Raw genomic sequence first — 13,188 nt, forward strand, 5'->3', positions numbered from 1 at the left:
AAGATAGAATTCCAATTGGTGCTATTGATTAAATATTTGGCAGTTAGTGCAGAGGATTACAGCTCTGGGCTGTTAATGAGCTGCTTCCTGTAATCAAGGATAGAGGGTTTGAGTCATTCGACCTGCATTTGCCTACTCTGTGACTCTGATCAAATCACGTGACCAAACAACACTTCTAGATAGCTCCTGAAAAGGGGCACTTCTGTGCACTGGGCTTACCTGGTTAGCAAGCGTATAAAATTAAAAAAAATGGCACTAGTTATTCCAAACCATTTACTTTTTCCAAGGCATGTATCAGGGCTATTCACTGTTGCCTCTGCAAACTGCTGTATATTTACAGCATCTAGCCCAGCTTCCTAGAGACTTACGGTTACACGGGTATTATTATTGTGTGCTTAAAAGAAGCAGGTGCTTGGAACTGAAATTTTCCTTAAAAACTACCCCTGAAATTCCTGCAGAACTTAGTTGCACAAAGAGCAACTAGTTTAGCTGTTAAGGAGCACTGCCTCATGATTTTAGTCATACATAGCCGTGTAGAAGTCTATTATCTCACATTACCCAAGCCAGCATGTTGTAAACCCATCTTGTACCATCCCCTTGTAGATGATGTAACAAGGACCTGTAAGCATGGATCTATACTTTCCTATTATCTTTGTAACCAGTTTGGTGGATATGGGCATTCTTAGGCAATGTAGCAGCTGTCTCATGATTACTACCAACTAATTTTTAAACAAACTTGATATATTGTATAACAGACATGAACACAATGTTAGTGGAGACAAGGCTCTCACATCTAAGCACTTATAATTCTAATCAGGTTGTCAGTAATACACACAGTATACCCACCACTCACTGTATGGCCCAGACACTTACAACCACATATGATGTGGCTCTTAAATACAACCTTTCTAAACCCCAAAGGCCTCCCAGACATTTCACTTACCAAAAATATTCTCAGCAACCCCAAAATCACTCTACCAAAGCAACATTCACCACAATACATGTATTCACATTTCACAAGGTTCTCAAGTTCTAATCCCATAAGGCAAGACACCACAAAACCGAATATTTTGGTCATAGGATATTCCATTGTGAGACACACACAGATGTGTCACTCACCAGGCTGAGAAAAGATAGAGTCACAGTCAGCTGTCAGTCAGGGGGCAGGATCCACCAGGTCACCCATGCACTCAGATAGAGTCACAGGTACCTTTATGATTCAGTGATAGTCCATGTGAGTGTAAACAATCAGAGATGTACTTCCCTGGACTATATGAAGAGACATGATGGAGCTCTCGGACTTTATGTCTCAGGCAGCTATGAGCCCACCATTGAGCAGCATTCTACCTTCTCCAAAGATGATGCCACAGTACGAACAAAAGATGATTGATTTTAATAATTTACTAGGTTTTGGTGTCACTCACAGGGGGTAGAATATTTGTCAGCATGGAAGGATATGAAGGCTATGGTGAACAGACCACAGTGCTTTGCTAGGAATGGTCTGGACCTGTCCTCTTTAGGTTTTTCAGTATTGCCTAAAACAGTTTTTCTCAGTAGTACCTATTTTATGCACTGCCAGCCTAAAAAACCTTTTGATATAGCAAAACCAACCCAACAAAATCCAAAAGTGTTACTGCTCAATGCCAGGATTCCAAACAGGAAACTACTCCCTGCAAGCTCTCCTCAGCCTGGAAAATGTAGACATTCGTGCAGTTACTGAGATGTGGTTTAAAGCTGCAACAGCACCCTGGCAATGCAGAGCTATAATGCCTTCCACACATTTAGACCAGCTACCTCACTGGAAGGGACAAAAGATGGAGGTGTCTCAATTTATATCAAAAAGGAACACAACACGTATTCAGGAGTCCTCCCACTGGTTCTAAATCCTCAGTTAAGTGGCCGGGTTCATTACTAAGTCAAACCATAGTTAATGGACGGTTAGATGTTTGTATAACAGCCCTTTTATCAGAAGTCAACCCATTCTGGCCATTCTGCTGACCAGTAGGTTGATTTACAAATTCTATAGGGCCATTACCAAATATAGTCATCTCATGTTCATCATTAGTGTCCCTTGTATTCAAGGAGATTCCTGAGGCACCCATATTCTCAGCTAGTAAGTCACAACCTCTTAGGTTATCAGCATTCTCTACTTCTCCATAAGATTGATCAAACCTGTTCCCATCTGATCTAGAGGGAAGGCTCTCTAGACAATTATTTCTGTGAGTATGACCATTTTGAGCAGAAAATAAAAGCCTATTACAACCATGACTTATTGAACAGCTCAATAATTCATTAGGTGGATTGTCTTCTACCTGCTTATATTTAGTAGATATTCTCTTAGTTGTTCGATTTGTAGCCACAATGTCAAATTCATTCAAAGTAACATTAGCACAGTTGGAATTTCCTAGCAGAGCTGCACTCTTATCACTGTTCCCATTCAACAAAGGGTTCCCCATGACAGTATTCAGCATGGAATCCCCCAAAACGGCTGCAATTTCCATTCGCTCACAAGAGGCATTCCCATTAGACATCACTATACTAAAATGGCCTTCCAAAGGCTGCATACCTTTCATGTACATTCATATTTTGTCTACACTTAGAGCAATCCCATCCGAAGATGGATTACATACAATGCTTTCTACACCTTGACCATTTTGTAAGGCTTCATTAACACTATTAGATTTACCCATAACAGAAGCGCCTTCTGAAGACTAAAATCAGTTCTCTCAAGCATATTCATACCTTGCTCTAAAGATGTAGCATTCTTAATTAAACAATTCAGAGAAATATCACATAAGACTTTTTCTGTCCCTTGGTAATTACTTGATTGTTCATTGATTTGGTTATCCACAACAACATTAGATGTACCTGGACAGTCCAAACACTGTTCACAGTCCAGAGAATATAATAAATGGTGTATTACATGTTGCAGTGCAACGAAAAGTTTATTTAGTCTATTGTATATCTTGCTACTTGCAATAATGCTTGGGGTTCCATGTTGGAAAATCTGTTAGAAGGCTAAAAGATAGGATAATAGAGATTTGAAAAAAAATATTAACTAACTGTCTGGCCAAACACATTAGTGAAGCTGATGATGCACATCAATTTAGTTTTAGAGCTGTACATGTAATATACAGTTTTAGAGCTATACGTGTAATATACCCAAATACTAGACGTGGGGATTTGATAAATAATGTGAATATGAGTGGATTATTTGTTTGGAAGCAGGCAAATATCTTGGTCTTAACAAACAGGATACATTGAAACCTATTTTGAAATTTAAACAGCAAAAGCTGAAGAAAACGTGACTGTATTAGATATATGTACGTTATTTTTACTGTGCTTTTAAAAGCTTAATTGCTGTTCTTAATTGATATTGCTGATAGGTTGCTGTGTCATGCGATGTGGTTTAGTGATATTTAAAAATGCTGCTTTTGTAGCCATTTTATGTAAGACACTGAAGAAGGAGAGCTTATACCTGAAAGCTTTGTCGTTGTATTAAAAGTTTTTTGACGGTGTGGAGTACTACTTTTTCTTGCTTGAAGCTGTCTGGTTTGTACTTCTCCACTTTACCACTGGCGCACTTTTTTCTTGTGATATTGCTCTGAAATACCCCTTCAACTCTGGTAATTCCAATCCGCCCTGATCTATTGGAAGAATAAGCTTATACCACTTGACTCTTGCCGTCTTCCCCTCCCAGATAAAATTCTTCAGATCTTTATTAATTGCTTTCCACAACTTCTCCTCTGGTTGACAAAAATACGCCTAGCCAGTGTAGTGACTAAAAACATTTTAAATGCTTGCATTTTACTGTTGATATTCATATAACAGAGCTTCCATTTTCTCAGCTTTTGTATTTTTTGTTTAGTTTTTTCCCACATATCCTTAGCTGCCACACTGGTATCCTTTTTAATCCATACGATGTAGGTACATAATTTACCGCTGTTGCTTTTGTTTTTAGCTTCATTAATTTTATATACTGAAAAGTTTTGAAGCTGTCTCAGCATGTTCAACAGCACTGTAATGTCACTTTCTGGTTTTGCCAAGTATAAAATAATGTCATCTGCAAATAGAGCCAGCTTTTCTTGACTACCATAGCAATTATATCCTTGAATTTCTGAGTCCCTTATGTTCTTTGTCAGTGATTCTAAATACAGTTGTAACAGAGTTTTAATACCTAAATAGGATAAAGATCCACCAGATCCAGCTTCATACAGACCCATTTCAACACTAAATCATGATTATAAAGTGTTTATATCTGTAATGGCTAAAAGAATGGTAAAAGTGATGCCAAAATTGATAGATATGGATCAGTGTGGTTTTGTTGAGGGGAGGGAAACATTTGACAACAGATTTGGTTCTAACAGAGGGGAGAGAGATTGTCAGAGAGTTGAAGAAAGTAGACAAGAGTATAAGGAGATGAGATGCATGGTAAAGAGAGAGGTGGCGAAGGCTAAGGATAAGGCTTATGATGAGTTGTATTAAAGGTTGGACACTAAGGAGGGAGAAAAGGACCTGTACCGATTGGCTAGACAGAGGGACCGAGCTAGTAAAGATGTGCAGCAGGTAAGGGTGATAAAGGATAATGAGGGAAACATACTCACAAGCGAGGAGAGTGTGTTGAGCAGATGGAAAGAGTACTTTGAGGGGCTGATGAATGAAGAGAATGACAGGGAGAGGGTTGGATGATGTGCGGATAGTGAATCATGAAGTGCAGTGGATTAGCAAGGCAGAAGTAAGGATAGCTATGAAGAGGATGAAGAACAGAAAGGCTGTTGGTCCAGATGACATACCTGTGGAAGCATGGAGGTGTTTAGGTGAAATGGCAGTGGAGTTTTTAACTAGATTGTTTAATGAAATCTTGGAAAGTGAGAGGATGCCTGAGGAATGGAGAAAAAGTGTTTTGATACCGATTTTTAAGAATAAGGGTGATTGTGCAGAGCTGTAGTAACTACAGAGGGATTAACTTAATCAGTCACAGCATGAAGTTATGGGAAAGACTAATGGAAGCTAGGTTAAGAAGGGAGGTGATGATTAGTGATCAGCAGTATGGTTTCATGCCAGGAAAGAGCACTACAGATGCGATGTTTGCTTTGAGAGTGACGCTGGAGAAGTACAGAGAATGTTGGAAAGAGTTGCATTGTGTCTTTGTAGATTTAGAGAAAGCATATGACAGCATGCCTAGAGAGGAGTTGTGGTATTGTATGAGGAAGTCGGGAGTGTCAGAGAAGTATGTAAGAGTGGTACATGATATGTACGAGGGTAGTGTGACAGCGGTGAGGTCTACGGTGGGAGTGACAGATGCATTTAAGGTGGAGGTGGGATTACATCAAGGATCAGCTCCGAGCCCTTTCTTATTTGCAATGCTGATGGACAGGTTGATAGACGAGATCAGACAGGAGTCCCCATGGACAATGATGTTTGCAGATGACATTGTGATCTGCAGTGAGAGTAGGGAACAGGTAGAGGAGACCCTGGAGAGGTGGAGATATGCTCTAGAGAGAAGAGGAATGAAGGTCAGCAGGACTAAGACAGAATATATGTGCGTGAATGAGAGGGATGATAGAGGAATGGTGAGGATGCAGGGAGTAGAGGTGGCGAAGGTGGATGAGTTTAAATACTTGGGATCAACAGTTCAGAGTAATGGTGAGTCTGGAAGAGAGGTGAAGAAGAGCGTACAGGCAGGATGGAGTGGGTGGAGAAGAGTGTCATGAGTGATTTGTGACAGATGAGAACCAGTAAGAGTGAAAGGGAAGATCTACAAGAGGGTAGTGAGACAGCTATGTTATATGGGTTGGAGACAGTGGGATTGACAAAAAGGCAGAAGTCAGATCTTGACGTGGCAGATTTGAAGATGTTAAGATTTGTACTGGGTGTGACGAGGATGGACAGGATTAGGAATAAGTATATTAGAGGGTCAGCCCAGGTTGGAAGGTTTGCAGACAAAGCCAGAGAGGCAAGATTACGTTGGTTTGGACATGTGCTGAGGAGGGGTGCAGAGTATATTGGGAAAAAGATGCTAAGGATGAAGCTGCCAGGTAACAGGAAAAGAGGAAGGCCTAAGATAAGGTTTATGGATGTGGTGAGAGCAGACATGCAGGTGGTTGGTGTGATAGAGCAAGATGCAGAGGACAGGAAGACATGGAAACAGTTGATCTGCTGTGGCGACCCCTGATGGGAGCAGCCGAAAGAAGAAGAAGAAAGAGTTGTCTGCACTGTTTGTTTTCTGCCAAATGTTGTTGTACACTTAAACTTGGTAGCTTTGGAATTTGCCCGCCTCTGCTGTAAATCTAATTTTGGTCCCTCCTCCCAGTCCAGTCTCATGTGATCACTTAATTTAGTGCAGTGAGATCATTTGGGTAGGACTACCCCCTTGTTTTTTTGACTTTGCACACTCCTTCCTGTCTTATGTCTTCAGCTCAATGTACTGAGTACAGAGAGGGCATTTGGGAAGGCCAACCCCCTTAGTTCCTTAATCTTGAACTGTCTTCTGTTTCCTCCCTCTCCACTTTAAAAAAAAATTGTTACACTTTATTCAGCTGCTTTTACTGTAATTGTGTTTTTCATACTTTATTATCTTATTTTTGTTGTGTGCTCTTAAGTGTTCAAGTGCTTTTATTCTGCTGCATTTATTACTGCTTGTTAGTAGACTGATTTAAATGTATCTGTTATTTTAAATATTTTTGCTTTAGTTTTAGCACTTGTGCTTCAGGCCAGTTACTTTACATTTAAGAAGGTTCTTGTGGTCTTCACTCTTGTGGACAAACCATTATCAAAACCCTCTCGGCATAAGTCTGCTCAAGCATTTGGAACACTGTATGGACAGTTCCCATCAATTTCTCCTGCCAGCCTGGTCAGCGTGGGCATACTGAGACGGTATAGCAACTACCTCATGTTTACTGACAGCCCTCTTCTCCTGGCAGATAATTCGGTACTTGCGTATTATCGCAACCACATTTCGAGGTTGCGATAGTACACGAGTAGCAATTTCTCCAGTTTCCAAAAAGCTTCTAAGAGCAATATTTACATTCTGTCCCTATTTTGTGCATAGGTTTTTCACAAATGTGATTCATTCTTTGGAAATAGCAGGGCACAAGGGATGCATGACCTCAGAATGAGCTAATGTCTTAAGGGATTCCGTATTTGCTGGACTTTTTTTTTTTTTGGAATGTCTTGTTCTTCAGATATTTTCCCTGTTTAGCTAAATGAATGGTACAAAAGGACTGTAGTTGTGGTCTTCATTTTAAGGTACACTTTTCTCGTTTACTTATTTTTAGCCTGTGAAGCAGCCTGCAAAGACCTGTGGGTTTGTTTGTAGAAGCGTTTTTAAGTTATGTAGTAATGTGTACGTCATTAAACATGTCTATCTGTATGTGGAAAATCGCATGCAAATTACTACATGTAGAAGGAGCACTGGAAAATAAAAGTTAAAGAAATTGTTAATGCTGCTACTGGTAAGTTGCTAATGTATGCCTTAATGACATCTTGCATTCAGTTGTAGCTTGCCAGTAGCAGCGCTAACGATTTTTACTGCACCAGAGAGTCATTTTGCTATAACATTACCACTTACAGCAACCTCGAAATGTGGTTGCGATAATACGCAAGTACCGATGATTCTTCCACCTGTGAGAAATGCATGTACATCAGTAACCTGAAGTCCATGCCCTCTCACGCCACAGTCTATACTCCTGACAAAGAGGAGATTGCCAGCACAAACACCACACCACTTGCATCACATAGCCAAGCACAACACACACACACACACACACACACACACACACACACACACACACACACACACACACACACACACACACACATGCATATCTATGCAGAGTTCCTCAATAAAAACTTAACTAAACAGCAGAGACCTCCAAAACACACTCACAAACATTCCACACACATCAAACACAGCAGATGACACACCAGTGTCTCACAAATACAGCCCATAAGGCAAAACAATAAACTATCACAGCCCACAAGACATAACAGTAAACCAAACATACTAGTCATTGATGTCTCAGTTGTGAGACACACCAGTGTCACCCCTCACCAGGCTCGACAAGGAGAAAGTCATGGTCAGTTGTCTGTCTGGTGCCAGAATCTGGCACATCACGCACACACTTAAGTTTCTCCACAACAAGTATGACTCTTTCATTGTCCATGTTGGTGTGAATGACTTGAGACATACCTCCCTGGACTATATGAAGAGAGACATGATTGAGCTCTGAGAATGTACTCCAGGCAGGTATGACCCTAGCCCTAAGTAGCATCCTACCTTCAAGAGTGATGCCACAATACCAAAAAAAAAATAATTCACTTCAGCAATTGGCTTAGTTTCTGGTGTCATTCCAAGGGGATCCAGTATCTGTCTGCCTGGGATGACATGGTCGACAGGCCTTGATGCTTTGCCAGAGATGGCCTCCACCTGTCACCACTAGGTTTCCAGAGCCTGGCCAAGGCTCTTGCCTCCCCCATGGTGCCTCTTTTAGGCAGTGCCCCAAAGACAAACCTTCCAACATAAAAGATCTGCCAAAAAGCAAATTGAAGGTCATGCTGCATAACTCTAGGAGCCTTAACCTGAAGATGCACTCACTGAAGGCTCTCCTTGCACTAGAAGCTGTTGATGTCTGTGTGGTCACGGAAACTTGGTTCAGGACTTCAGAGGGTACCCCTGCCTTACCAGGCTATACCTCATTCGAGACACTCTGACCCCAAAATGAGGTCGGGAACACTAAGGGTGGTGGAGTCTCTATCTTCATTAAGGACAGGCACACCTCCAGACTGGTTTGCCAGCATGATGCACTGAAACTACTTCAGATGCACCTAACAGTTGACAAGACACCCATCCAAGTTATAGCCAGCTATAGACCCCCCTCCATGACTCAGGACACCCACTCATCTTCCTGGATCTACTTGACATCCATCAAGGTACCCTCTAACACCCTGTTCCTTGGTGACTTTAACTACCCCACCATAGGCTGGGTGAACTATTATTGGACTAATGCACTCTCACAGCGATTCCTTGACTTCATCAGTTCTGATGCAGTAGACCAGCTCGTTTTGCCCCCACAAGAGGAGATAACATTGTGTACTTGGTTCTCACTAACATGGGTGGCTGCTGCACCACTCCCATAGTATGTTCTTCCCTGGTGAGATCGGATCATCGGACTGTCTCATTTGAAGTTTCTATCCCACCCAACCCTCCCAGCTGTAATCAAACTAAAAAACTTCTCAAAAGCTGACTAGAACCTCCTAAGGGAAGATATCTGTAGCTTCACACCACCACCTCTTTGAAGATGCAGACAACTATGCTGAACAGTACGCCAATGCAGTATACAAGCATCTGTACAATTGCATGGACTCAGCCATACCCAGTAGAACTAAAACCTGCTCCTCAAGGGAACACAAACCTGTTTAATGGGCATCCTCTATAAACAGGCTTTACAACAAAAGGAAGCAACTGTTGTCCAAGGTTAAAAAGGAACAATTTCCAAATTGGAAAAACTCCCTCCTTAGCCTTAACAAGCAAATTAGATCACTAGTGAAAACTTCCAAGGCCAATTATGAATCGAAACTAGCCTTCAGAAACAAAGGGAAACCATAAAGTCGTCTTCAGTTATGTCAAGAACCTCAATGGCAAAGCCCAAATTTGTTCCGAATTAGTACTTCACAGTATCATTTACACTGATCCTGTTGACTTGGCCAACCTGCTAGCAGATAGGTTCAGTGCAGAAGTCACCTGCTGTCCCCCCAAAGGCCCTTTTGACATCCCTGATACTTGTCCTACACCTCATATCTCCATAGATCAAGAGTTACAGGCCCTATCCAAGGCAAAGAACACAGCTTCCATGGGACTTAATATCCCAGGATGTATTCTGCACCATCTCCATCAAGGACTGACTTCGCCATTGTGCACTCTATTCAACCACAGCCTAAGTACAGGCTTCATTACAGCAGAGTGGAGAACTGCCATTGTCATCCCCTTGCATAAATGTGGTGCCACTGTTGACCCTGGAAACTGTCGCCCCATTAGCTTGACAAGTCTGATCTGTAAAGCCATGGAACTTATTATTACAGATCTCATAAACAAGGACATAGGCAATCTCCAAGCACTTGACCCCACCCAGTTTGGATTCGTCAAGGGCAGATCTTGCCTGTTGAACCTGGCTGACTTCTTTGAAACTGTCACCAGGGCCCTGGATGAGGGAAAGTCAGTGCATACAACTACAGCTTACCTTGACTTTGCCAAGGCCTTTGACAAAAATTACCTAAGCGGGCATCATCTCAAAATGAACGCAACTTGATGTAAATCCATATCTCATCAGGTGGGTGGCCAGCTGGCTCACTGACAGGACCCTCAAAGTCAAAATAGGCAGCTCCACCTTCGATAGCAGACTTGCCACTAGTGTAGTTCCCCAGGGAGCTGTCCTGGGACTCCTGCTGTTTGGCATCTACTTCTCAGAGGTCCAGGCAAAGACAAAAGGTCTGTGGCTGACCATGTTTGCAGACAATTGTAAGTTGGGTACCGTTATTGACTCCCCAAATAATGTCAATATACAGCAAGAGGGTCTCCCAGTGACTAATGACTGGTGCGAAAGTCATGGGCTCAAGCTACATGTAAAAAAATGTATCATACCATTCAGCAAAAACACGACCCCTACTGATTACCGCATTGACGGCAACCCCCTAAGCACACAACCTGTGCTGAGAGACCTGGGCACTCAGGTTGATAACAACCTCACGTTTGACCTTCAGGTAGCGGCAGTGGTCAGAAAAGCCTTTTATTTGGTTCATCTCATAAGTAAAGGGATTGCATCCAGAAAAAAGGAGGTTATTACCTCTGTAAACTCCACCCTGATTAGACCAATAATTGAGTATAATGCCCTGTTTGGTATGCACCTCTCCAAACATTTGCACCAACTGGAAACACCACTGAAATACCTCACAAAGAGAATCCATGGCCTTTAACACCTGTCCTATGCAGACAGGCTCAAATCATTATCACTGTACTTGGTATTGTACACATTGCTCAGGGGTGATCTATGTCTCGCCTACAAGGCAATCTTGGACCCTGCCCTACTAGAGATGCTCCATATCCTTAAGTCCATCTCCTCATGCGCTACCTGCTCAAAAGGCTTGAATCTAATATGAGACGTCAACAATACCTACTGGAGAGACATGTTTTCTCCCAGAGGCTGCCCAGTCTCTGGAATAGACTTCCCATACACATCAAACAGAGCACCTCGCTGACCCTCTTGAAGCACAACCTTGGTGAGTGGATGGAAAACCACAAATTTGTCCCAGGGGTTCCACCTATGTCCCTCATTGACAGGTATGACAGGTGCTGACTGAGATTTCTTTTTGGGGATAAACTCTTGGCTAGGCTTGTAAGGGCCCCAGGGCCATTAGCCTAGTAACCTCCTATGATCCTAATATCCTAAAAGCTAATTTATTTCTTCCAGAATTTTCTTTAGCTCCATTGTAACAGTTTTTGATGGAAGTTAAATCCATGCCAGTGTAATCCTCCTCCCCCCTTGCCAGTAGCTCCTTAGTTCTACAAATCTACCATTATTGTATTTTTTCCTCTTCTATTACTATTTGAGCAATTAATATAAGTATTCCTCTCTTCCTTTGCCCCAAATTTTCGGTTGAAAAACCATCCTGAAAACCTTTCTTTATTAAAGTCACATACTCATTTCTTTCCAAGTGTGTCCCCTGTAGCACAACTGTTTGCACTCTGCATTTTTAATGTAGTTTACTCCTCTTCCTTTTTTATTTATCTGTGATACCATTAATGTTTAAAGACATTATAAAAAGTATCCTCTTCTTGAGGGATTATTATTCCCACCTGTATATAACAGCTTTTTTTGTTAAATGTCTTGTTCCAGCTTTTGTGCTGTATGTATGCATTGTTTGATGGTTAGTCTTTCATACATTTGTTTCTTGTCTTCTCCATTTGAACCTCTGTCACCTCTTGCAGAACTTTTTGATTTATTGAAAACCCTCAAACAAAAATGCACAGACACCCCCAATAACCCTCCTAAAACATACTAACTGAATAATACACAAAACTAAAGCTTTACCCCCTTAATGAGAACAAATGTACCAAACTGACAGGCACACAGACATACTCGAGTTAAACAGAAAAAAAAGATTATCCATGCTAAGACACATGGAAGAGCCTGGGATTCTTTTACATGCTGTCTGGTTTTGCCTTATCTTTATAGCTCTTCCAGCTGGGAAAACACTTGCATGCTTTCAGAAAACATTTCCTCCCAGCCATTTCTCTTTATCAGATTGTCTGCTAGTGACATGAGAACCACATACTGGGCTGTTTACTGGAAAAATAACTTATAATCAATATTCTTTTTGATTTACTTGCTTTCTGTTAAAACATAGTATATAAAGCTAATGGCCTTAACCCAGTCATTCCCCTATGCATGAATGAGAAGAAAGGCACACTAATTATTCTTTTGTCATGCTCGTTTAACCAGATCCCTTTTTACATTGCAGTGCCTTCATTTCTTAAAAGTGAACAAGGAAAAAGAGAGAAGAAGGGAGAAAGAAACAAACAGAATAAAGAGAAGCACCTATTTACATTAGTATCCCCATTACACTTAAAATAACTTAAAAAAACTTTACTGTATAACATGCAGAGAAAGTCATGCAACACTTAAGTAATACTGTTAAGAAAAAAATCTTTACTTGCAGTTAACTCTCTCCCTCCCTTCTCTTCCAAACTTTAATGACATGACATAGGGCATATACTTTAGAGTGTCCCTTCAAGTTTAACATTATCCAAACAAGTCCAGTATTTCCATATTTTCTTGTTCTGTCCTGTTTCACAAATAGAATTATTAGTTTGTAATCCCACATTTGTCAGTTTCCAAGTTACTGATCTTAGTCTTTAAACATAGATGACATGAAGTAGGGCATATACTTTAGAGTCCCCTACAAGTTTAACAGAGTCCAAGAAAGTCCATTATTTCCATATTTTCTTGTTCTATTCTTGTTCATCTCTGTCTCCTAAACCCTGTCTCTGCTTCATCTCCAGTGCATTCTTGATTCTTCTAGTCAACGCCTGTGCTTTTTTTCCCCCTTTGTCAAGCATTTTCCATTGAAACACAGAGAAAGGTTTCACTGGCATGGTCTCTGTGGTCTTCATTAAAAAAAAACCCGAAAGAA

Source organism: Protopterus annectens, chromosome 7.part0 (assembly GCF_019279795.1).
Source record: "Protopterus annectens isolate FY-2018-M chromosome 7.part0, PAN1.0, whole genome shotgun sequence".
Taxonomy (NCBI): Eukaryota; Metazoa; Chordata; order Ceratodontiformes; family Protopteridae; genus Protopterus; species Protopterus annectens.